The following is a 24,920-nucleotide window of genomic DNA, read 5'->3' as shown; positions in this document are numbered from 1 at the left end:
CGGCAGAGTGCGACTTTAGTGCGCGGAGACCCCTGTGCCACCCTTCGCTACTCGGCAACGTTACCCAGAATAGGGCAACGACCCGAGTTAGTAAGAGCCAGCCCCACGCCTCGAACGGACAGATACCCGCTGCCAACTACCAGGAAGACCCATCTGAGCAACATGGTTCGGGCCGAGGTGTGAGAGAACACTGCAAGTCATCCAAGCATCACCGACACCCGGAAAACGACCCGGGACGATCCACCGCCTGCAAACCACCACAGCCACACTCACCCTACCCACTTGGACCCCAGAATACAGCCCCACTCTGATTGCAGAGATGACACCGGGCTATTTTTTGAGTCGAGGGACCATACAAGGCCAAGTTCGCCCACTAGCGGGAATGCCAGCATGCCTTCCCCAGCTTCCTCATCGCCTATCCCCGTGTCCAGCCAATCCTCTCACCGCTCCGGAAGGTCCAGTGCGGCATCCTTTGAAACCGACTTCAATTTGCGCCCAATTCTCAGCTCGGTTTTTGGGCAGGTAAGGCCCAATTAAAAGTATTTCTTAATTATGAAAAATAATGATTAACTAGGAATCACTGATTTATAAGGATACGCTTCTTCAAATAGTTTGGTCATTATGATTAAACATATTACATTGTGGCAAGGACAGATAGGAATAGGCTATATTTCATCATCAATAAGGCCCATCTAGCCCTGTAATGTAGGCTATTTCTTAAGAGGGAGCAATAGGCCTACCTTTATCAGGGTATTGATCTCAGATAGAGGTAGTAGTCTGAATGTGATTGATAGTGCATGAAAACTAATATTTGAGGGTCACAATTAACATCTTGTAGTGGAATCTCACAGCTATTTAACATGCCTGACGAGCATAGTAAATCAATTACATTAATAATGGCTGAGCTTGTCTGTGAAAGTGCAGATGGCTTCAGTAAGTCCTCTTATCAGAGCTCCTCTGTCAGGGAACCGTGAATAGGAAACCATATAGGCTATCCTCATTGTACGTTTCACATCAAGTCATCCAGAAAAGCAATGCACACATTTGGAGCACACATTAGCTATACATTTTCTGGCATTGTAATATATTCACAGCTACACACATTGCTGTATAAAGCCATGTCTGGATTGATGGTTTCTCAGCATGGATGTACAGTACATTCTGAAAGTATTCAGAACTTTTTCCACATTTTGTTATGTTACAGCCATATTCTAAAATTGATTAAATAATTAAAATTAAAAATTAAAAATCGATCTACACACAATAGCCCATAATGACAGTGAATACAGGTTTTTAGAAAAATGTGCAAATGTATAAAAATATGTTTTTATTAAATCTTATTTAGGTAAGTATTCAGACCCTTTACTATGAGACTCGAAATTGAGCTCAGGTGCATCCTGTTTCCATTAATCATCATTGAGATGTTTCTACAACTTGGAGTCCACCTGTAGTAAATTGAATTGATTGGACATGATTTGGAAAGGCACACACCTGTCTATATAAGGTCCCACAGTTGACAGTGCATGTCAGAGCAAAAACCAAACCATGAGGTCGAAGGAATTGTTCATAGAGCTCAGAGACAGGATTGTGTCGAGGCACAGATCTGGGGAAGGGTATCAAAAAATGTCTGCAGCATTGAAGGTCCCCAAGAACACAGTGGCCTCCATCATTCTTAAATGGAAACGGTTTGGAACCACCAAGACTCTTCCTAGAGATGGCCGCCCGGCCAAACTGAGCAATCGGGGGAGAAGGGCCTTGGTCAGGGAGGTGACCAAAAACCCAATGGTCACTCTGACCGGGCTCCAGAGTTCCTCTGTGGAGATGGGAGAAACTTCCAGAAGGACAACCATCTCTGCAGCACTCCACCAATCAGGCCTTTATGGTAGAGTGGCCAGACAGAAGCTACTCCTCAGTAAAAGGCACATGGCACAGCCCGCTTGAAGTTTGTCAAAAGGCACTTAGAGACTCTGACTATGAGAAACAAGATTGTCTGGTTTGATGAAACCAAGATGTAACTCTTTGGCCTGAATGCCAAGCTTCACGTCTGTAGGAAACCTGGCACCATCCCTACGATGAAGCATAGTGGTGGCAGCATCATGCTGTGTGGATGTTTTTCAGTGGCAGGGACTGGGAGACTAGTCAGGATTGAGGGAAAGATGAACAGAGCAAAGTACAGAGACATCCTTGATGAAAACCTGCTCCAGAGCGCTCGGGACCTCAGACTGGGGGCAAAGGTTCACCTTCCAACAGGACAACGACCCTAAGCACACAGCCAAGACAAAGCAGGAGTGGCTTCAGGACAAGTCTCTGAATGTCCAAGAGGCCCAGCCAGAGCCCGGACCTGAACCTGATCAAACATCTCTGGAGAGACTTGAAAATAGCTATGCAGCAATGCTCCCCATCCAACCTGACAGAGCTTGAGAGGATCTGCAGAGAAGAATGTGAGAAACTCCCCAAATACAGGTGTGCCAAACTTGTAGCGTCATACGCATGAAGACTCGAGGCTGTAATCTCTGTCAAAGGTGCTTCAACAAAGTACTGAGTAAAGGGTCTGAATACTTATGTAAATTTAATATTTCAGTTTTCTATTTTGTATTTTGTATAAATTTGCAAAAATGTATAAAAACAATTGAATCCATTTTAGAATAATGCTGTAATGTAACAAAATGTGGAAAAATTTAAGGGGTCTGAATACTTTCAGAATGCACTCTACAGTAGTTCACATGGGAAGGAGAAAGTCAGAGACAGAGGAGCGAGAGAGAGCAGAATGGTTCTGAAGTGTTAATTTGTATTAGACTGATATCAATTCTATTTGCATATTCATATATACATTGATCAAAAAGCTATGATGATATCTGTTTTGTATTTTACTCTTTGAAGGTAGCCTAGTCACTTTGAAGTATCTCGTCAAGGTTAAAGGATCTTAGAAGTTCCACACATCACTGCACCCAGAGCAGGTGTTTTCCAAACATGTTTCGGATGTGTTTATAGATATTGTAATTATTGCCCAGAAATAAATAGCCAATTATTATTCATACACAGAGCTTAAACTACATAGTGACATAAGCCTTCACATAGTCGATTTACTAATGTTTAGATAGGCCTGTCTATAGAGTTTAAGGAATTGGTTTAGCAGGGTTGTTTAAGTGTCATAATGCATCAACTAACGTTGGTATAGCACCTACATTCAGGCATGATCTTTACACTAGAGGCCACTCTGATAATGTATAGTATTCCTCAAAATGGAACATGCTGAGATCAGAAAACATTCCTATAGTAGGGAATGACTTGTGTCCCTGCTCCGTAAACATAATAATGTGCTCCTGCAGACTGGGGTCCTTAGTGTTCATAAAGTGGAAGTTGGTACTGGTCTCTTAGAGAGTGTGGCATCATGGAGTGGGCTCTTGACTTGTATAGTAATGAGGTTTTGTGATATGCTATTTCTCATACTTTGGTTATCATTTCAATAAGTATTCTGCGGAATAGGTGCACTATAGTGAATTAGTTTCCTTTTTAATGTGTTTTTGCTGAGTGTTTGCATACTGAAGCTTTGGTGCTTCTAACAAGGAAGTCAGTGAGTCGGGATGACAACCCTCAGCTCAGCAGCCAATCTATTTTCTCTGTCATCTGGACTCTGAGTCAGTCAGGAAGTGTGTGCCAGTGAAACATAAGTTGAATATGAATCAGCTCTTTATGACACAGTAATTGAGAGGTAGTGAGACACAGGGAGAAGCGTAACACATGGACTATCAGATCCCCAAATAGCAGGTGTTATTTGGACACTGTTTCTGAGACAAATAAAGCAGACAGCTCCTTCTACCTATTCACTTTTTTTTTTATAACAGACCATTAGAGAATGTTCTAAAATGAATGCAACGCTACAATGCTCTCCCTGTTTCCCTCCCTCTCTCTTCTTCTCCCTCCATGGTTTTCTCTCCGTCTTCTGTGATTTTCTCTGTGAAATTGCCTCCGTATATCTGTTAGGTCAGTGTGACCTAGTCATAGTCTACAGAGGGGAGGTGATGAGAGGGTAGGAGAATGGAGGATAGATGGGGAAAATAGAGCCAGGTGACAGTTGAGCAGAAAAATCTATTAATCGCTGACCTGTACATTTACCATGAATTTAGAACAGGGGCATCATGCACCCCAAAATTCTGGATGAGAATGAGAATATTGCAGTTTTCAAACACCTGAAACAGCTTTTTCCAGCAGAGCCATAATCATTGTGCTTAATTCTATGTAAATAATAATAATCTGCATATCTAATGCATACCTCTTGAGCTGTCTGTATCCTCGTGACTTTTATTTTGTTTTAAGAAACTAAATATGCTTCTCTGCATCTCTGCAAAAAATCTGAGTAAAAGATTGAAAGGAGTGAGTCTTACTCAGTACATTTAGTAATTGCTTGCTTTTCTAAAGTCTACCAACCTTGCAAGCAGACATGCCAGTTAAGATATTTAGACAAGCTAACTACTCTAACTTAATTGAGCTAGCTACTCTAACTATATCAAATCCAAGATGGAGTAGCAGACGTGTGTTGTCTTTGTTTTTCTTCTTTTTTTTCTCGTACTAATTTTTTCATCTCACTTTCTATCTATGAACTAAATATACTTTCCTGCAACCTGCCTCACCCAATGTGGTACGAATCTGCTATTTATATTCCTTATATCTGGAACCTCCGTTAGCTGGCTAGCTCCTAACTAGCTACTAGTCTTTGTTAGCCACGGCTAGCGGTCTTCACCTTTAGCTCGGACACCTCCAGCTTTAGCTTGGACAATACATGCCAGTCTTTACAGCACGATATCAACACAGAGCAAATCGGACTGTTTCTCTCTACCACATCAGGCGCTGCTGCGCCTTCTTCACAACGCTGTCTGTGTGGGTGGACCAATTCAGTTTGTCTGTGATGTGTACGCCGAGGAACTTAAAACTTACTACCCTCTCCACTACTGTCCCATCGATGTGGATAGGGGGGTGCTCCCTCTGCTGTTTCCTGAAGTCCACGATCATCTCCTTTGTTTTGTTGACGTTGAGTGTGAGGTTATTTTCCTGACACCACACTCCGAGGGCCCTCACCTCCTCCCTGTAGGCCGTCTCGTCGTTGTTGGTAATCAAGCCTACCACTAGTGTCGTCCGCAAACTTGATGATTGAGTTGGAGGCGTGCATAGCCACGCAGTCGTGGGTGAACAGGGAGTACAGGAGATTGCTCAGAATGCACCCTTGTGGAGCCCCAGTGTTGAGGATCAGCGGGGTGGAGATGTTACCTACTCTCACCACCTGGGGGCGGCCCGTCAGGAAGTCCAGTACCCAGTTGCACAGGGTGGGATCGAGACCCAGGGTCTCGAGCTTGATGATGAGTTTGGAGGGTACTATGGTGTTAAATTCTCACGTAGTTATTCCTCTTGTCCAGATGGGTTAGGGCAGTGTGGTTGCGATTGCGTCGTCTGTGGACCTATTGGGGCGGTAAGCAAATTGGAGTGGGTCTAGGTTGTCAGGTAGGGTGGAGGTGATATGGTCCTTGACTAGTCTCTCAAAGCACTTCATGATGACGGAAGTGAGTGCTACGGGGTGGTAGTCGTTTAGCTCAGTTACCTTAGCTTTCTTGGGGACAGGAACAATGGTGGCCCTCTTGAAGCATGTGGGGACAGTAGACTGGGATAAGGATTGATTGAATATGTCCGTAAACACACCACCCAGCTGGTCTGCGCATGCTCTGAGGACGCTGCTGGGGATGCCGTCTGGGCCTGCAGCCTTGCGAGGGTTAACACGTTTAAATGTTTTACTCACGTCGGCTGCAGTGAAGGAGAGTCCGCAGGTTTTGGTAGCGGGCCGTGTCAGTGGCACTGTATTGTCCTCAAAGCGAGCAAAGAAGTTATTTAGTTTGTATGGGAGCAAGACATCCTGGTCCGCGACGGGGCTGGTTTTCTTTTTGTAATCAGTGATTGACTATAGACCCTGCCACATACCTCTTGTGTCTGAGCCGTTGAATTGCAACTCTACTTTGTCTCTATACTGACGCTTAGCTTGTTTGATTGCCTTGCGGAGGGAATAGCTACACTGTTTGTATTCGGTCATGTTTCCGGTCACCTTGCCCTGGTTAAAAGCAGTGGTTCGCGCTTTCAGTTTCGCGCGAATGCTGCCATCAATCCACGGTTTCTGGTTTGGGAATGTTTTAATAGTTGCTGTGGGTACGACATCGCCAATGCACTTTCTAATGAACTCGCTCACCGAATCATCAGCATATTCGTCAATGTTGTTGTTGGACGCAATGCGAAACATATCCCAATCCACGTGATCGAAGCAGTCTTGAAGCGTGGAATCAGATTGGTCGGACCAGCGTTGAACAGACCTGAGTGCGGGAGCTTCCTGTTTTAGTTTCTGCCTGTAGGCTGGAAGCAACAAAATGGAGTCATGGTCAGCTTTTCCGAAAGGAGGGCGGGGGAGGGCCTTATATGCGTAGCGGAAGTTAGAATAACAATGATCCATGGTTTTACCAGCACTGGTTGCACAATCGATATGCTGATAGAATTTAGGGAGTCTTGTTTTTAGATTAGCCTTGTTAAAATCCCCAGCTACAATGAATGCAGCCTCAGGATATGTGGTTTCCAGTTTACATAGAGTCAAATAAAGTTTGTTCAGGGCCATCAATGTGTCTGCTTGGGGGGGAATATATACGGCTGTGATTATAATCGAAGAGAAATCTCTTGGTAGATAATGCGGTCGACATTTGATTATGAGGAATTCTAAGTCAGGTGAACAGAAGGACTTGAGTTCCTGTATGTTGTTATGATCACACCACGTCTCGTTAATCATAAGGCATACCCCCCCCCCCCGCCCCTCTTCTTACCAGAAAGATGCTTGTTTCTGTCGGTGCGATGCGTGAAGAAACCAGCTGGCTGCACCGACTCCGATAGCGTCTCTCGTGTGAGCCATGTTTCCGTGAAGCAAAGAACGTTACAGTCTCTGATGTCTCTCTGGAATGCTACCCTTGCTCGGTTTTCATCAACCTTGTTGTCAAGAGACTGGACATTTGCGAGTAGTATGCTAGGGAGTGGTGAGCGATGTGCCCGTCTCCGGAGCCTGACCAGAAGACCGCTTCGTTTGCCCCTTTTACGGCGACGTTGTTTAGGTTCGCCGGCTGGGATCCGATCAATTGTCCTGGGTGGTGGGCAAAACACAGGATCCGCTTCGGGAAAGTCATATTCCTGGTCGTAATGATGGTAAGTTGACGTTGCTCTTATATTCAGTAGTTCCTCCCGACTGTATGTAATGAAACCTAAGATTACCTTGGGTACCAATGTAAGAAATAACACGTAAAAAAAAAAAAATACTGCATAGTTTCCTAGGAACGCGAAGCGAGGCGGCCATCTCTGTCAGCGCCGGAAGTAGTCAAGCCAGGTGGAGACCTCACCTGGCTTAACTGGTGCCACCAGAGATTAAATCTCTCGCATTGTCACTCAACGTCTAGGTTTACCTCCACTGTACTCACATCCTACCATACCCTTGTCTGTACATTATGCCCTGAATCTATTCTACCACGCCCAGAAATCTGCTCCTTTTATTCTCTGTCCCCAATGCACTAGGCGACCAGTTCTTGTAGCCTTTAGCCGTACCCTTATCCTACTCATCCTCTGTTCCTCTGGTGATGTAGAGGTTAACCCAGGCCCTGCAGCCCCCAGCACCACACCTATTCCCCAGGTGCTATCATTTGTTGACTTCTGTAACCGTAAAAGCCTTGGTTTCATGCATGTTAACATCCGAAGCCTCCTCCCTAAGTTTGTTTTATTCACTGCTTTAGCACACTCCGCCAACCCTGATGTCCTAGCCGTGTCTGAATCCTGGCTTAGGAAGGCCAGCAAAAATTCTGAAATTTCACAGCAACTTGCCCAAGCCTCCCCTGCTTCTCCTTCACCCAAATCCAGATAGCTGATGTTCTGAAAGAGCTGCAAAATCTGGACCCCTACATATCAGCTGGGCTAGACAATCTGGACCCTCTCTCTCTCTCTCAAATTATCTGCCGCAATTGTTGCAACCCCTATTACCAACCTCTCTTTCGTATTGTCTGAGATCCCTAAAGATTGGAAAGCTGCCGCGGTCATCACCCTCTTCAAAGGGGGAGACACTCTAGACCCAATCTGTTACAGACCTATATCCATCCTGCCCTTCTAAAGTTTTCGAAAGCCAAGTTAACAAACAGATCACCGACCATTTTGAATCCCACCGTACATTCTGCGCTGTTTTCCGAGCTGGTCATGGGTGCACCTCAAGGTTCTAAACGATATCATAACCGCCATGATAAAAGACAGTACTGTGCAGCCGTCTTCATAACCTGGCCAAGGCTTTCGACTCTGTCAATCACCGCATTCTTATCGGCAGACTCAACAGCCTTGGTTTCTCAAATGACTGCCTCGCCTGGTTCACCAACTACTTCTCAGATATAGTTCAGTGTGTCAAATCGGAGGGCCTGTTGTCCAGACCTCTGGCAGTCTCTATGGGAGTGCCACATGGTTAAATTCTCAGACCGACTCTTTTCTCTGTATATATCAATGATGTCGCTCTTGCTGCTGGTGATTCTCTGATCCACCTCTACGCAGATGACGCCATTCTGTATACTTCTGGCCCTTCTTTGGACACTGTATTAACAAACCTCCAGACGAGCTTCAATGCTATACAACACTCCTTCCGTGGCCTCGAACTGCTCTTAAATGCTAGTTAAACTAAATGTATGCTCTTCAACCGATCGCTGCCCGCCTAGCATCACTATTCTGGACGGTTCTGACTTAGGTATTTATAGTTGTCTACATATTCTAGGTGTCAGACTGTTAGACTGTCAACTCTCCTTCCAGGCTCACATTAAGCATCTCCAATCCAAAATTAAATCTAGAATCGGCTGTCTATTTCGCAACAAAGCCTCCTTCACTCATGCTGCTAACATACCCTCGTAAAACTGACTATTCTACCGATCCTTGACTTCGGCGATGTCATTTACAAAATAGCCTTCAACACTCTGCTCAGCAAATTAGATGTCGTTTTGTCACCAAAGCCCCATATACTACCCACCACTGCGACATGTATGCTCTCGTTGGCTGGCCCTCACTTCATATTCGTCGCCAAACCCACTGGCTCCAGGTCATCTATAAGTCTTTTCTAGGTAAAGCCCTGCCTTATCTCAGCTCACTGGTCACCATGGCAACACCCACCCATAGCACGCGCTCCAGCAGGTGTATTTCACTGGTCATCCCCAAAGCCAACTCCTCCTTTGGCCGCCTTTCCTTCCAGTTCTCTGCTGCCAATGACTGGAACGAATTGCAAAAATCACTGAAGCTGGAGACTTATATCTCCCTCACTAACTTTAAGCATCAGCTGTCAGAGCAGCTTATCGATCACTGTACTTGTACACAGCCCATCTGTAAATAGCCCACCCAACTACCTCATCCCCATATTATTTATTTTTGCTCTTTTGCACCCCAGTATCTCTACTTGCACATCATCATCTGCACATCTATCACTCCAGTGTTAATGCTAAATTGTAATTATTTCACCACTATGGCCTATTTATTGCTTTACCTCCCTAATCTTACTACATTTGCACACACTGTATCTAGATTTTTCTATTGTGTTATTGACTGTACGTTTGTTTATCCCATGTGTAACTCTGTGTTGTTTTTGTCACACTGCTTTGCTTTATCTTGGCCAGGTCACAGTTGTAAATGAGAACTTGTTCTCAACTGGCCTACCTGGTTAAATAAAGGTGAAATAAAAACATTTAAAAAATGGATAGCCTGAAATGGCATCTTGGTAGCTAGTCATGAGGTTGGGAACCTATCTGGTCTAGCTAAAGCCATCGTCATAAAATTGCTAGGTGGCTAGTAGTATTACAAAGAAACAACAACAAAAATATACAGTACCAGTAGAAAGTTTGGACACAGCTACTCATTCCAGGGTTTTTCTTTATTTTTACTATTTTCTACATTGTAGAAATTACATTTGGTAAAAGGTAGCAGCACAAGCTAAGGACTGATAAGTATTACAATATGACTGAGATGCAGCATGACATAATTAACAGGTCGAAGGCAGGGCCCTAAGCACTTTGAACAGGTCATTCATATATATATATATATATATATATTTTTTTAAATATTTTATTTTTGCATTTTCCAACCAACAACACTCAAGACAAACGTGAAAAGACACTAGACAACAATAGGACAAAGCGACAATAACAGATGAGCATAACAAAGAAAGAAAAAATAAAACAAATTATAATTATATATACAGACATACAATAAAAAAAAAATTATAATGAGACATTGGATCATATGGTCACCTGCCGTAGGCTACATATTATACGTTACGTGTGAAACATTATATAAGGATAATATAGAGATTCATTCAATGTGATGTGGGGGGAGATTCTCCATATAGTCAATAAAAGGTTGCCAAATTCTGTAAAATGTATTTAACTTATTCCTCAAGCGGTAAGTAATTTTCTCCAGTGGGATACAACTATTAACTTCTGATAGCCACATTGCAACTGGCAGGGGGGAATCCATTTTCCATTTCAAGGCGATACATTTCTTGGCAATCGCTAGCAATATTTCTGTTAGCTTTATAGTATGGCTTTGCCTAAGATTGGTGTTAGTAAAGTTGCCCAGTAGACAGACCTCCGGGTCTAGAGGGAATGCAACCCCATGAATTGAGGATATGGTATCGCATACCCCCTGCCAGAAACCGTGTAGTTTTGAACACTGCCAAGTGGAATGGAGGAATGTTCCTTCATCTGAGCCACATCTAAAACATAGGGAGGAGATATCAGGGTTGAACTTGTGCAGTCTAGATGGGGTGATATAGAGCTGATGGAGGAAATTAAACTGGATCAGTCTGTATCTGGAGTTCAATGTGGATGTAACACCATCCCTGCATAGGTCACTCCATAGACCCTCATCAAGATCAATACCCAGATCTTTTTCCCATCTAAGTCGGGGTTTATCTAGCCCAGGCAGTGTTAGTCCTGACATAAGAGCATCGTAAACACGGGAAATGGTCTTGAACAGTGGTTGGTCTGCGTGGCAGAGTTGTTCAATAGGTGACATCTTAGGTAGGTTCCATTGTCCCTTGAGAGACACCCTAATAAAGTTTCGTAGTTGTAGGTAGCTAAAGAAGTCCCTGTTAGGCAAGTGGTATTTCTGTTTCAGCTGATCAAAAGACATAAGAACTCCCTCCTCGTAACAATGTTCCAGAAGAGTGATCCCCTTATCAGACCATGGTCTAAAGTTACTATTCTGGAAAAACATAGGAATCAATCTATTGTTCCATAAAGGGGTTTTAGGGGAAAGGAATCCCCCTCGTCCGAACAGCTCATGCAGTTTGCACCATGCCAGGACAGAATGTATGATTAAAGGGTTGTCTGTGATGGTTTTTATAGATTTTCTGTCCCATTTGTAAAACAATTCTGCCCCAGTGTCATCATTTACCTCAAGCTTTTCAATGTTCAACCATGAGGGAGAGGGACCCTTGTCAAACCTCTGAGCCAGAAACCTAGACTGTGCTGCCCAGTAGTACATTCTAAAATTGGGGAGGTTTAAGCCCCCTTGACTGTAATCCAGGGTCAGTTTATCCAGGCCAACCCTAGGGGTTTTGCCGTGCCAGATAAACCGTCTGGTCATCTTGTCGAGAGAGGAAAAGAATGCTGCGGGAACAGGGATAGGGAGAGATTGAAACAGATATAGAAATCTGGGCAGGACATTCATTTTAATTACATTGATTCTACCCAGTAGAGTGAGAGGTAAGTCCATCCATTTACAAAGGTCACCCTCCACCTTTTGCAACAAATTGGCCAGATTGAGTTTATAGAGGTTGTTCAGGTTACCATCCACCATTATGCCCAAATATGTGAAGCCCATAGGCGACCATCTAAAAGGAAACTTGTGCTTGATGGTATGATGGTCAAAGACAGACAACGGTAAGATTTCGCTTTTATCTAAATTGACCTTATATCCAGAGAAAGAACTATAACACTGTAGTAGGATCTGCAAGTGAGAGAGGGAGTGTTCTGGGTTTGTTAGAAATAAGATAAGGTCGTCCGCAAAGAGTGATAATTTATGGGTATGGGGGCCCACCTCAAAGCCATGTATGTCAGGGCACGTTCTAATAGCCTCAGCCAACGGTTCGATGGCGAGGGCAAAGAGGTGGGGGCTAATTGGGCAACCTTGTCTGTTCCCCCTATGGAGAGGGAAAGAGGAGGAAGTAATCCCGTTGGTAGCAATCCTAGCTTTAGGAGATTTGTAGAGTGATTTTATCAAATTTACAAACCCGGTACCTAAACCAAACTTTTCCAAGACGCGAAAGAGGTATGGCCATTCAACCCTATCAAAGGCCTTTTCAGCGTCGAGGGAGACTGCGACACTAGGTATTTTGTTTTTGTTAGCAAGGTGAATTATATCAAAGAACCTTCTGAGATTATTGGAGGACAATCTATTAATTATGAAGCCAGTCTGATCTGGGTTGACCAACAGGGGAAGACATGACTCCAGTCTCTTAGATAGCATCTTGGTGACCAGTTTACAATCTGTGTTAAGGAGAGAGATTGGTCTATATGAGGCGCACTTTAGTGGATTTTTCCCTTTCTTGTGGATTACAGTAATCACTGCTTGGAAGAAAGACTCTGGAAAGCAGTTGTCTTCCCTGGCTTTTTTAAGTACCTCCATAAGGTAGGGGACCAACAGCTCCCTAAATTCTTTATAGAACTCTGGAGGGAAGCCATCCTCCCCAGGAGATTTATTAGAAGGTAAGGATTTAATGGCCTCCAACAATTCAGGAACTGAGAAGTGTTCACTCAGGCGCTCGCTGTCTTCCCCTGACAGGCATGGGAGGTTGAGAGAGGAGAGAAAGGAGTCGATCTCTGATAGATCATCGCTTGATTGGGAAGTGTAGAGGTCTTCATAGTATTTCTTAAAAGTATTATTAATTTCAGTAGGGTCGAAAGATATCTCATTAGTAAGAGTTTCTATAGCATTAATTGTCCTCTTACTTTCCTCTGCTTTCAGTTGCCATGCCAATACTTTGTGTGCTTTCTCTCCAAGCTCGTAATAACGCTGTTTTGATTTAGTGATGGCCCTCTCAGCTTGATATGTGTTCAGAATATTATATTTCAGTTTTTTATTTACCAAAAGCCTGTATAGATCTTTAGTTGGGCCTCTTTGGTAGGTTTTCTCTAGCTCTGAGATTTCAGATTCAAGGGCACTCAGTTCCGCACCGTGTTTTCTCTTCAGCCCTTTAGTATAGGAAATGATCTGTCCCCTCAGATAGGCCTTCAATGTGTCCCAAAGAATGAAACTGTCAGGAGCGGAGGGTTTGTTTGTCAAAGTGAAAATATTGATCTGCTCTTTGATGAATGCACAAAATTCAGGTTGCTTTAGGAGTGTAGAATTTAGTCTCCATCTATATGCTCCATTTACCTTGGTAGGAATGGAGATTGATAATACCAGGGGAGAATGGTCACTAAGCAATCTGGGGAGATACTCGACATCTAACACTCTATGAAACAGTTGTGTCGACAGTAAAAAGTTATCTATGCGTGTGTGTGTCTTGTGTGGGTGTGAATAAAAAGAGTAGTCCCTATCCTGTGGGTGCAACTGTCTCCAGATGTCTAGTAAATTGAGATCTTTCATGAATGACATGGTGAGCTTGCTGGCTTTGGTAAGAAGTGAGGGTTTATCAGAGGACCTATCAAGAACTGTATCTAAACAAAAATTAAAATCTCCTCCAACCAGTAACCATCCTGGTGGTGCTTGAGCGACCTGAAGGAAGACATTCTGAATAAACATATGGTCATCGAAGTTAGGAGCATAGATATTCAATAGGGTCCAAGACTCTGAAAACATATGCCCCTGCACCAAAACAAACCTGCCAGAGGGATCAGAGATGGTGTTGCTGACGCAGAAGGGGATGTGTCTACTTATCAAAATTGCAGTTCCTCTTGCTTTGGAGTTAAAAGAGGACGCAAAAACTTGTCCTACCCATTCCCTCTTCAATTTCTTGTGTTCACTGGCTGTAAGATGTGTTTCTTGTAAAAACACAATGTCAGCCTTTAATTTCTTAAGGTATGTATAGACTCTCTTCCTTTTAATCGGGCTGTTAAGACCTTTTACGTTGAATGTGACATATTTTAGTGGATTAAGCATAGTAGGGTTTCAAATATGTAACTGAATGGAAATCTATCATATGTAGATAGTTAGGAAATGTTTCAACTTTGGTTTGAACACAGAAGTGACCTATGTGTCTCTTTAGGAAGGAAACAATAAACATAGAAAAAAGGGGAAAAAAATAAAGAATCCCACCCACCCCGATTGTTAGACTAAAACCACAATCCCAACAATCAAACATGAATACACTTGTAGAGATACGTTGCTGCTCGCTTTCCATCTTGCTCTTACTAGCTAAACCTTGGCGTAAACTAAAACCTGCGAGCTCTCTAAATTGAAAACAAACGTTGTGAATAGATATTTATGGCTGAATATTTACTGCCCACGGTAAGGGCTGCTTGAGTCTCTTTTCGAAAGATTAACATAAATGAGGGGGAAAGCAGTGGGCCTAAACCCACTTATTTGCTTCGCCCAGTGATATGTACTAAACCAAAATATACTCTCCTGTAAATGTAATAGAACTCACCCCGGAAAGATACGGTTAGTTGAAAATGTACAAATCAATTATAGCGACCGGAGGATATCAGCGGTTCAGTCCGGATAAGAGAAAACAAACAAACTGCATCTTATCCCCCAAAGAGACCGTCCTGGCTCAGACGTTGCTCAGTTCTTTGAGAAAAGTGTACACTTCTCCCGGCGTGTTGAAGAGATGGCTTCGGCCTTTGTACTGAACTTTCATCCGCGCAGGGTGGATGAGGTAGCCGATGATGTTCTTCTCCTTCAGTGCTTTGGCGGCAGGTCTGAACTGCTTGCGACGTCTTGCGAGATCCGCGCTCATATCCGGGAAAAGGCTGACCCTCTTGCCATCAATGGTTATGTCCCCTTTGGCTCTTGCGAGTTGCAGTACCTTCTCTCTGTCTTGGAAACGGAGGAACCTGATCAGGACGGCCCGTGGGGGCTCATCTGGCCGGGGTTTCGGCGCTGATGTTCTGTGGGCGCGTTCGATTTCCAGTGACTTGGTGAAGTTGATTGTGCCTAGGACATCCGGGATCCATTGAGTGAAGAAACGGACCGGGTCACGGCCCTCGCTGTCCTCTTTCAATCCCACCACACGGATATTACTACGTCTGCTCTGGTTCTCCATCTGATCTACCTTGTTTTTGAGGTAGGCATTGTCCTTTTGCAGTTGTATCAAGACCTGGTCATGTCGAGCGATGGTGTCTTCAACTGTGCTAATGCGCAACTCTGCCTCAGTCGTTCTCAAAAGGAGATCATTCATGGAGGATTTCAGGTCGTCAATGGAAGAATGGAGTTCAGCCGTTCTCTTATCGATTTTCATAGAAAGACCTTTGTTACCATCCTGAATTTCCCGGAGGAGAGTAGCCAGCATGTCGGCAGGCTCGCAAGAGGCCGAGAGCAACAGTCTGGAACTGTCGTTTGAGTTATGAGGGCTAATGCTAATCTTGCTAGCGTTATCGTTATCTTGGGAATCAACGACGTTTTGGTCGTCCTTCTTGCCTCTTTCGGCGGTCCATGGCTCTTTGGGAAGGTAAGTACTTGACAATTTATCAGCCGATGTTAGAATATTGTTTCAACGTTCTTATTTAGGTAATAATAGAATAACTTTGAAGAGCTCGGTTTGTCAACGTCTGCTCAGCTCCGCGGCATCACGTGCTCCCCCATATATATATATTTTTTATTATTTGACAGGGACAATGCACATCAATTAACATTTCTGCTGGATAGTTTTCAGCTGTAGTCCCTGGGCAAATAGATAAAAACATTTAGCGTCACAATTTTTCCCTAAGAAAATTTAAATCAATTCAAAAAATAACTTTTTTTCAAGTCCCTAGATGGGCTAGCTAGAAGGAAGACGTTAAAAAGAATAATTGTGGGCCTCCCGGGTGGCGCAGTGGTCTAGGGCACTGCATCGCAGCGCTAGCTGTGCTACCAGAGTCTCTGGGTTCGCGCCCAGGCTCTGTCGCAGCCGGCCGCGACCGGGAGGTCCGTGGGGCGATGCACAATTGGCCTAGCGTCGTCCGGGTTAGGGAGGGTTTGGCCGGTAGGGATATCCTTGTCTCATCGGGCTCCAGCGACTCCTGTGGTGGGCCGGGCGCAGTGCGCGCTAACCAAGGGGGCCAGGTGCACGGTGTTTCCTCCGACACATTGGTGCGGCTGGCTTCCGGGTTGGAGGCGCGCTGTGTTAAGAAGCAGTGCGGCTTGGTTGGGTTGTACAATAAATACAATAAATAAAAATAAAAAAATAGACAAATGTCAAATCGATATTATGCACTGCAGCTCTTACAACATTTTTAAAGAAATTAGAGAATTACAGACAGGTGTCCATCTTTGGTTTTAGAAGTGGGGGAACATAATTTTTTATCCAGTCAGTTAAACACTCCAAACAGCCTACCTGACCTAAAGCACACCGTTGCCTCGTTTTGTATCACAATCCAATGATAAAACTGGGGGGAATGCAATTTCAGAATGCGGGGGGGACATCTATCCCCCATCCCCAGTGAAAGTTGTGCCCCTGCTCACACACACAATACAACTCACAACTGTACCTCTATCCATTCTGTCCCATAGCTGTCCCATAGCTGCTGACTGGCCACCCCTCGTAGCCTGGTTCCTCTCTAGGTTTCTTCCTAGATTCTGGCCTTTCTAGGGAGTTTTTCCTAGCCACTGTGCTTCTACACCTACATTGCTTGCTGTTTGGGGTTTTAGGCTGGGTTTCTGTACAGCACTTTGTGACATCAGCTGATGGAAAAATGGCTTTACAAATACATTTGATTGAAATTTGATTACTACGGGTCTCTCAAAACCGATGTATGGTCAATCTGGCGTCTACAGTGGCCATACAGCATTTACTGCAATGCAACTTCCGCAGAAGTCAGAACATTCATATTTCTTGCACTTTAGTTTCCTGGTGCTTGACATAGGAGCTCAGCCAAGAAATTATGAAGTAAAAAGGCAACACCATTTTCCCACCTGCATCTCCCCTTCAACCCTTCATTTTTTTGGTCCCGCAACTGCCTGTCTCCACTTCTTGTTTCAAGCTTCCCCTTTCATAGATGTCGTAAAGAGGTCAATGGAACTCAACCAAACCGTTGTCAACCCCAATACATGTTCAGGTCATCGTCATCAATCATCTGCATTACAGTTGAAAACTACTTTGACTTCCACAACTGATTTCTCTATGCTACTGTAGCTATGCTACCAGCTTATACGAACGAGAGTTAGCATTTAGCAGTCACTTCTTCTAAACCTGAAAAGGGACAACTTCTAAATGTTATGCAGCGAAACCAGCAAAATATATCCAAATCGGATTTTAATAACCACATTGGGCTTGTTACAATACATCAGTCATGATGGATTTGACGAATATACACTTTGTTAAATCAGATTTTTTGAATGTGTGCTAATCCAGCGTCCTTCTATCCCAATTATCTTTTTCCAGGAGTTAAAACCAGTTTTTGTGTCTTTGAAATCCCTACATTAAATCACTACATGAGGTACCATAAAGATGTTTATATTTGCTTACTTATTCTGATAGCCTTTCGTCAAAGTTCTCCATGTTTGTTGTGAAGGAACTTGTCAAGGAGGTGTTTATACAGAATGTACCGCCCCCACCTACCGTCAACCAATCATGTCAATGCGGAGCTATACGGAGAAATGCAGAGTCCTCTGCATTGCCGGATCAAGCATAAATCACGTTTAACTGCCCTCCATATACCCTTGCCCCCTAGAAAGCTGGTCCATGAAGACAAGAGACAGTACAGAGTGGTGCAGTTCTGCGAGGAAAGGGGCTTTGCCCTTACAGGGGCCTTTCAGGAGCCCCTCATGGCCCTAGCACAAAACTGCACTCTCATTCACAACATTATGGGACCACCTGCATCTTCCTGCACAAAGACCTGGACAATAATAAATCTCGACACACAAACCCATATATATTTTTGTATCCGTGTGTGTGTTTGTTTGGTAAATGCAATCAGACATTTTAACACATCCATTTGGCAAATCCGTCCATAATTCTATCCTCCTGCTTACAACCAAAAACTAAAGCAGGAAGTACCAGTGACTCGCTCAATATGGAAGTGGTCAGATGACACAGATGCTAAGCTACAGGACTGTTTTGCTAGCACAGACTGGAATATGTTCCGGGATTCAGCCGATGGCATTGAGGAGTATACCACATCAGTCACCAGCTTCATCCATAAGTGCATCGACGACGTCATCCCCACAGGGAATGTACGTACATATCCCAACCAGAAGCCATGGATTACAGGCAACATTCGCACTGATCTACAGTCTAGAGCTGCTGCTTTCAAGGAGCTGGACACTAATCCGGACGCTTATAAGAAATCCCCCGACGAACCGTCAAACAGGCAAAACATCAATACATTTAAGATTGAATCCTACTACACCGGCTCTGATCCTCATCGGATGTGGCAGGGCTTGCAAATTATTAAGGATTACAAAGTGAAGCCCAGCCATGAGCTGCCCAGAGACATGAGCCTACCAGACAAGCTAAATTACTTCTATGCGCGCTTCGAGGCAAGCAACACTGAAGCATGCATGAGAGAACAAGCTGTTCCAGACAACTGTGTGATCACGCTCTCCTGACCAACTGACATTTTCAACCTCTTCCTGACAGTATGTAATACCTACATGTTTCAAGCAGACCACCATAGTTCCTGTGCCCAAGAACACCAAGGTGACCTGCCTAAATGACTACTGACCCATAGCATTCACGTCTGTAGCCATGAAGTGCTTTGAAAGGCTGTTCATGGCTCACATCAACACTATCATCCCAGAAACCCTAGACCCAGTCCTATTCACATACCGCCCCAACAGATCCACAGATGACGCAATCTCTATTGCACTCCACACTGCCATCTGGACAAAAGGAACACCTACATGATAATGCTGTTCATTGACTACAGCTCAGCATTCAACAACATATTGCCCTCAAAGCTCATTACTAAGCTAAGGACCCGTGGACTAAAAACCTCCCTCTGCAACTGGATCCTGGACTTCCGGATGGGCCATCCCCAGGTGGTAAGGGTAGGCAACAACATATCTGCCACAGGGGCCCCTCGGGTGCATGCTTAGTCCTTACTCCCTGTTCACCCACGACTGCGTGGCCATCATTAAGTTTGCCGACTACAAAACGGTGGTAGGCCTGATCACCGACAGCCTGAGACCTGGCAGTGTGGTTCCAGGACAACAACCTCTCCCACAACGTGAGCAAGACAAAGGAGCTGATTGTGGACTACAGGAAAAGGAGGGCCGAGCATGCCCCCATTTACATCGATGGAGCTATAGTGGAGCGGGTTGAGCGCTTCAAGTTCCTTGGTGTCCACATCACCAACAAACTATCATGGTCCAAACACACCAAGACAGTTGTGAAGAGGGCACGACAATGCCTATAGTGCTTTCGGAAAGTATTCAGACCCCTTGACTTTTTCCACGTTTTATTACGTTTTCACTCATCAGTCTACACACAATACCCCATAATGACAATGCAAAAACTGAAATATCACATTAACATAAGTATTCAGACCCTTTACTCAGTACTTTGTTGAAGCACTTTTGGCAGCGATTACAGCCTCGCGTCTTCTTGGGTATGATGCTAAAAGCTTGGCACACCTGTATTTTGGAAGTTTCTCCCATTCTTCTCCGCAGATCCTCTCAAGCTCTGTCAGGTTGGATGGGGAGCGTCGCTGCACAGCTATTTTCAGGTCTCCAGAGATGTTAGATCGGGTTCAGGTCCGGGCTCTGACTGGGCCACTCAAGAACATTCAGAAACACGTCCCAAAGCCACTCCTGCATTGTCTTGGCTGTGTGCTAAGGCTTGTTGTCCTGTTGGAAGGAGAACTTTTTAGCCTCAGTCTGAGGTCCTGAGCTCTCTGAAGCAGGTTTGCACCGTTCATCTTTCCTTTGATCCTGACTAGTCTCCCAGTCACTGCTGCTGAAAAACATCCCCACAGCATGATGCTGCCACCACCATGCTTCACTATAGGGTGATGAGCGGTGCCTGGTTTCCTCCAGACATGACGCTTGGCATTCATGCCAAAGAGTTCAATCTTGCTTTCATCAGACCAGAGAATCTTGTTTCTCATGGTCTGAGAGTCCTTTAGGTGCCTTTTGGCGGGCTGTCATGTGCCTTACTGAGGAATGGCTTCCGTCTGGCCACTCTACCATAAAGGCCTGATTGGTGGAGTGCTGCAGAGATGGTTGTCCGTCTGGAAGTTTCTCCCATCTCCATAGAGGAGCTCTGTTAGAGTGACCATCGGGTTCTTGGTCACTTCCTTGTCTAAGGCCCTTCTCCCCCGCTTGCTCAGTTTGGCTGGGTGGCCAGCTCTAGGATGAGTCTTGGTGGTTCCAAACTTCTTCCATTTAAGAATGATGGGTGCCACTGTTCTTGGGGACCTCCAATGCTGCAGAAATGTTTTGGTAACCTTCCCCAGATCTGTGCTTTGCCACAATCCTGTCTTGACCTCCTGGCTTGGTTTTTGCTCTGACATGCAATTACAACTGTGCAACCTTATATAGACAGGTGTGTGCCTTTCCAATGTCCAATTAATCTAATTTACCACAGGTGGACTACAAGTTGTAGAAACATCTCAAGGAGGATCAATGGAAACAGGATGTACCTGAGCTCAATTTCGAGTGTCATAGAAAAGGGTCTGAATTCTTATGTAAATAAGGTATTTCTGTTTTCGCTTTGTCATTATGGGGTATTGTGTGTAGATTGATGAGGGGGAAAAATAACGTCATCCATTTTACAATTAAACTGTAACTGTGGAAAAGGGGAAGGGGTCTGAATTCTTCCCGAATGCACTGCTGAACAGTTAATCAAATGGCTACGCAGACTATTTGCATTGACCCCCCCCCCCCCCCCCCCCCCCCGCCCCGTTTTACGCTGCTGCTACTCGCTGTTTATTATCTATGCATAGACACTTTACCCCTACCCACATGTACATATGACCTCAATTACCTCGACTGATCTGTACCCTGGCACATTGACTCGGTACCGGTACCCCCTGTATATAGCCTCGTGATTATTTAATTGTGCTACTTTTTTACTTTAATATTTAGCATTTTCTTACTCTGCATTGTTGGTTAAGGGCTTGTAAGTAAGCATTTCATGGTAAGGTTGTATTTGGTGCATATGACAATTAACATTTGATTTCATGTGTGGTGTGTGTGTGTGTGTGTGTGTACAAATATGCTGAGACAGCAAACATGGACTTACCTGGGGCTACATACGCCATGTTCAACACACTTTGTTTTACATTTTATGTTTGTGTTGTGTATGATGTCAAAGGAAACACCTGCGGTCTGTGTGATTTAGGTTATTGGTGAAGACTTAGCTGTGGCTCCTGATGGCTGCTTGATGTTTAGCCAACAGTATCTCTTTGGGCCTCTCTGTTTTCTGTGTGAGTGGTTCCAGTCAGACAGTTCTTTGGGCCTGACGTCAGAGTTGATGCTGTGTTTACACTTCTCTCTGCTTCTGCAGGTTAACCCCTAAGGGTTCTGGGATATGTCTCTCTCCCTATCTGTCCTCTGTATCCTTTAAAGGTTGCTTTCATTGTAAGCCAGAGCTGACAAAAGAACACAGCTACATTCTTTTGCAGACTGAAAGACAGGCGTTTCCCGGTTGTGCTGTGTGTCTAATGACACAGGGAGCAGTCTGAACGGGTGTCATTAGATGTTTGAAAACATTCCAGTGACTTCATTCTTTACTATATTGCTATTGTCCCTTGCTTGAGTTGCACCAGAATAAATTATCATGGAGCAGACCGCTGATTTACCTTTCAAAGTCACTTTGTTCCTGGCATTGTTAGCATCAGATAGTGTAAGAATATAATAGGAACGACTTTTGTTATTATCACTAAATGACTTATTCATGATGTTGATTTTTATTAATTGTTAACTGAATTTTATTGCCAATTCTGATTACACTGAGACTGTCTTCTTTGCCCTAATAGGACAGAAAGCTGAGGCCAGAGGAGATTGATGGTAAGGTTTTTTTAATGTACATTCCTGTGCTTGTCTCTCTGTAGTTGTCGCTGGTAGTGGCAGTAGTACAGACGTTTTTAGATCACTGCAGAGTAATCTTCCTCTGTATTCTCTCTGCAGAGTTGCGGGATGCTTTTAAGGAGTTTGATAAGAACAAAGACGGTTTCATCAGCTGTAAAGACCTGGGAAACTGCATGAGATCCATGGGATACATGCCTACTGAAATGGAGTTGATAGAACTGAGCCAACAGATCAACATGAATTGTGAGAGTGTGAAAGTATGTGGACACTTGCTCGTCGAACATCTCATTCCAAAATCATGGGCATTAATATGGAGTTGGTCCCCCCTTTGCTGCTATAACAGCCTCCACTCTTCTGGGAAAGCTTTCTACTAGATGGAACATTGCTGCAGGGACTTGCTTCCATTCAGCCACAAGAGCTTTAGTGGGGACAGGCCTTCCAATTCATCCCAAAGGTGTTTGATGGGGTTGAGGTCAGGGCTCTGTGCAGGCCAGTCAAATTCTTCCACACCGATCTTGACAAACGATTTATGTATGGACCTCGCTTTGTGCCTGGGGGCATTGTAATGCTGAAACAGGAAAAGTCCTTCCCCAAACTGTTGCCACAAAGTTGAAAGCACAGAATCGTCTAAAATGTCATTGTATGCTGTAGTGTTAAGATGTCCCTTCCCTGCAACTAAGGGGCCTAGCTCGAACCATGAAGAACAGCCCCAGACCATTATTCCTGCTCCACCAAACTTTACAGTTGGCACTATGCATTGGGGCATGTAGCGTTCTCCTGGCGTCCGCCAAACCCAGATTCATCCGTCGGATTGCCAGATGGTGAAGCGTGATTCATCACTCCAGAGAACGCGTTTTCACTACTCCAGAGTCCAATGGCGACAAACTTTACACCACTCCAACCGACGCTTGGTGATCTTAGGCTTGTGTGCGGCTGCTCGGCCATGGAAACCCATTTCATGAAGCTCCAGATGAACAGTTCTTGTGCTGACGTTGCTTCCAGAGGCAGTTTGGAACAGGGTAGTGAGTGTTGCAACCGAGGACAGGCGATTTCTATGTGCTTTAGCACTCAGCGGCTGAGCCGTTGTTGCTCCTAGACGTTTGCACTTCATAATAACGGCACTTACAGTTGACCGGGGCAGCTCTAGCAGGGCACAAATTTGACAAACTGACTTATTGGAAAGGTGGCATCCTATGACGGTGCCATTTTGAAAGTCACTGAGCTCTTCGGTAAGGCCATTCTACTGCCAATGTTTATCTATGGAGATTGCATGGCGGTGTGCTTGATTTTATACACCTGTCAGCAACCGGTGTGGCTGAAATAGCCAAATCCACTAATTTGAAGGGATGTCCACATACTTTTGTATATATAGTGTATTTGCAGTACAGGTACATTACACCATGGTTTGCTAATTCCCTCCCCTAACATCTTCTTATTTCTCTCTCGTTTCTTCTCTTTTTGTAAAGTGGGAGGTCATGTTGATTTTGAGGATTTTGTGGAGATGATGGGCCCCAAACTTCTCGCTGAAACTGCAGATATGATTGGTGTGAAAGATGCCTTCAAAGAGGTGAGAAACCGGAGGGAGGAGAGGGTGATACGGAGAAAAGTAGTTATGTTGTCTCTCTAATATTTCATGCTCTGGATTATGAATGTGATCATTTGTTTTTTCCTCTTGAAGTTTGACACCAATGGTGATGGAGCTATAAGCTGAGCTGAGAGAAGCCATGAGGAAGTTGCTGGGACAACAGGTGAGGTTACAGAATCAAGTCTGTCAGAGTAGCTTAATCAATGTATGCATCACTACTAAAAACTGTTTGTTTTGCACAGACTTATTCCTCCTATGTTACTGGACTGTAGGTTGGCCACAGGGACATAGAGGATATCCTGAGGGACATTGACTTGAATGGTGATGGGCATGTTGACTTTGAAGGTAAGCTGATGCAGATCTTGTTTATCTATACCAGCATACTAATACAATCACAGATAATATTGTAATGGCTAGAGACTTTGCTACTTATGCTGTATGCAAGGTAGTCTCTACCTGCTGGGACAGGAGTGCTTCATGAATGCTTGATGTCGACTGGTCTTCCTTACTCTTCGCTCTCATATTTCCTTCCTTTTATCCACTTTCTGGCAAAGCTTCAAATAGCTTTGATATTTGCAAACTGTGTTTCAACCATGTAAGGGAAGTGTGGTCTCCATCATAAACAACTATGGGTCAAATCACTGTGAGTCAAATATAGACATATGATACTGTCAACTCCACACAGAGCAAAAATATGCATATTTTACCACACACACACCAGACACACACACACTGTCTGAACTTCTAATCTTTGACAGATCTTATCCTCTCTTTTCACAGAGTTCGTACAAATGATGTTCCGCTGAGAGGAGGAGTGGTCAATATGGCTTCAAGTTGTTTATGCTGAATGTGAACCTCTGCCACTTTTTCATCATCGAATGAGCAAAGCAGAGGAAATACTAGGACCTCTGAGCAATTTTTTCCTGAGGGAAACTGGAAATAAAGCCCTTACATCTAAGGAGAAATGGATGAACACTGTTCTCCCCAAAATAGTGTTATTCTCTAAAAGCCCCACAGTCCAACAGAGGCAAATTCTACTGTAGTTTACAGACTGACTTGCTTATGGTTTCCCGCACTTTTAACCCTCCACAAACTGTATACACTTGTGTGTAGCCTGCTATTTAGGCAAGTTTTGTTTCTC

The 24,920-nt window shown here is 44.2% G+C and overlaps 1 pseudogene; it reads left to right on the top strand.

The window, feature by feature from the left end:
• The first annotated feature begins 390 nt into the window (after window positions 1–390).
• LOC120063593 lies at window positions 391–24,585 on the top strand (annotated as a pseudogene).
• The last annotated feature ends 335 nt before the right edge of the window (window positions 24,586–24,920 follow it).

Source organism: Salvelinus namaycush, chromosome 18 (assembly GCF_016432855.1).
Source record: "Salvelinus namaycush isolate Seneca chromosome 18, SaNama_1.0, whole genome shotgun sequence".
Lineage (NCBI taxonomy): Eukaryota > Metazoa > Chordata > Actinopteri > Salmoniformes > Salmonidae > Salvelinus > Salvelinus namaycush.
The sequence above is the reverse complement of the archived record's forward strand: the minus strand, read 5'-3'. Positions and strand labels throughout refer to the sequence as shown.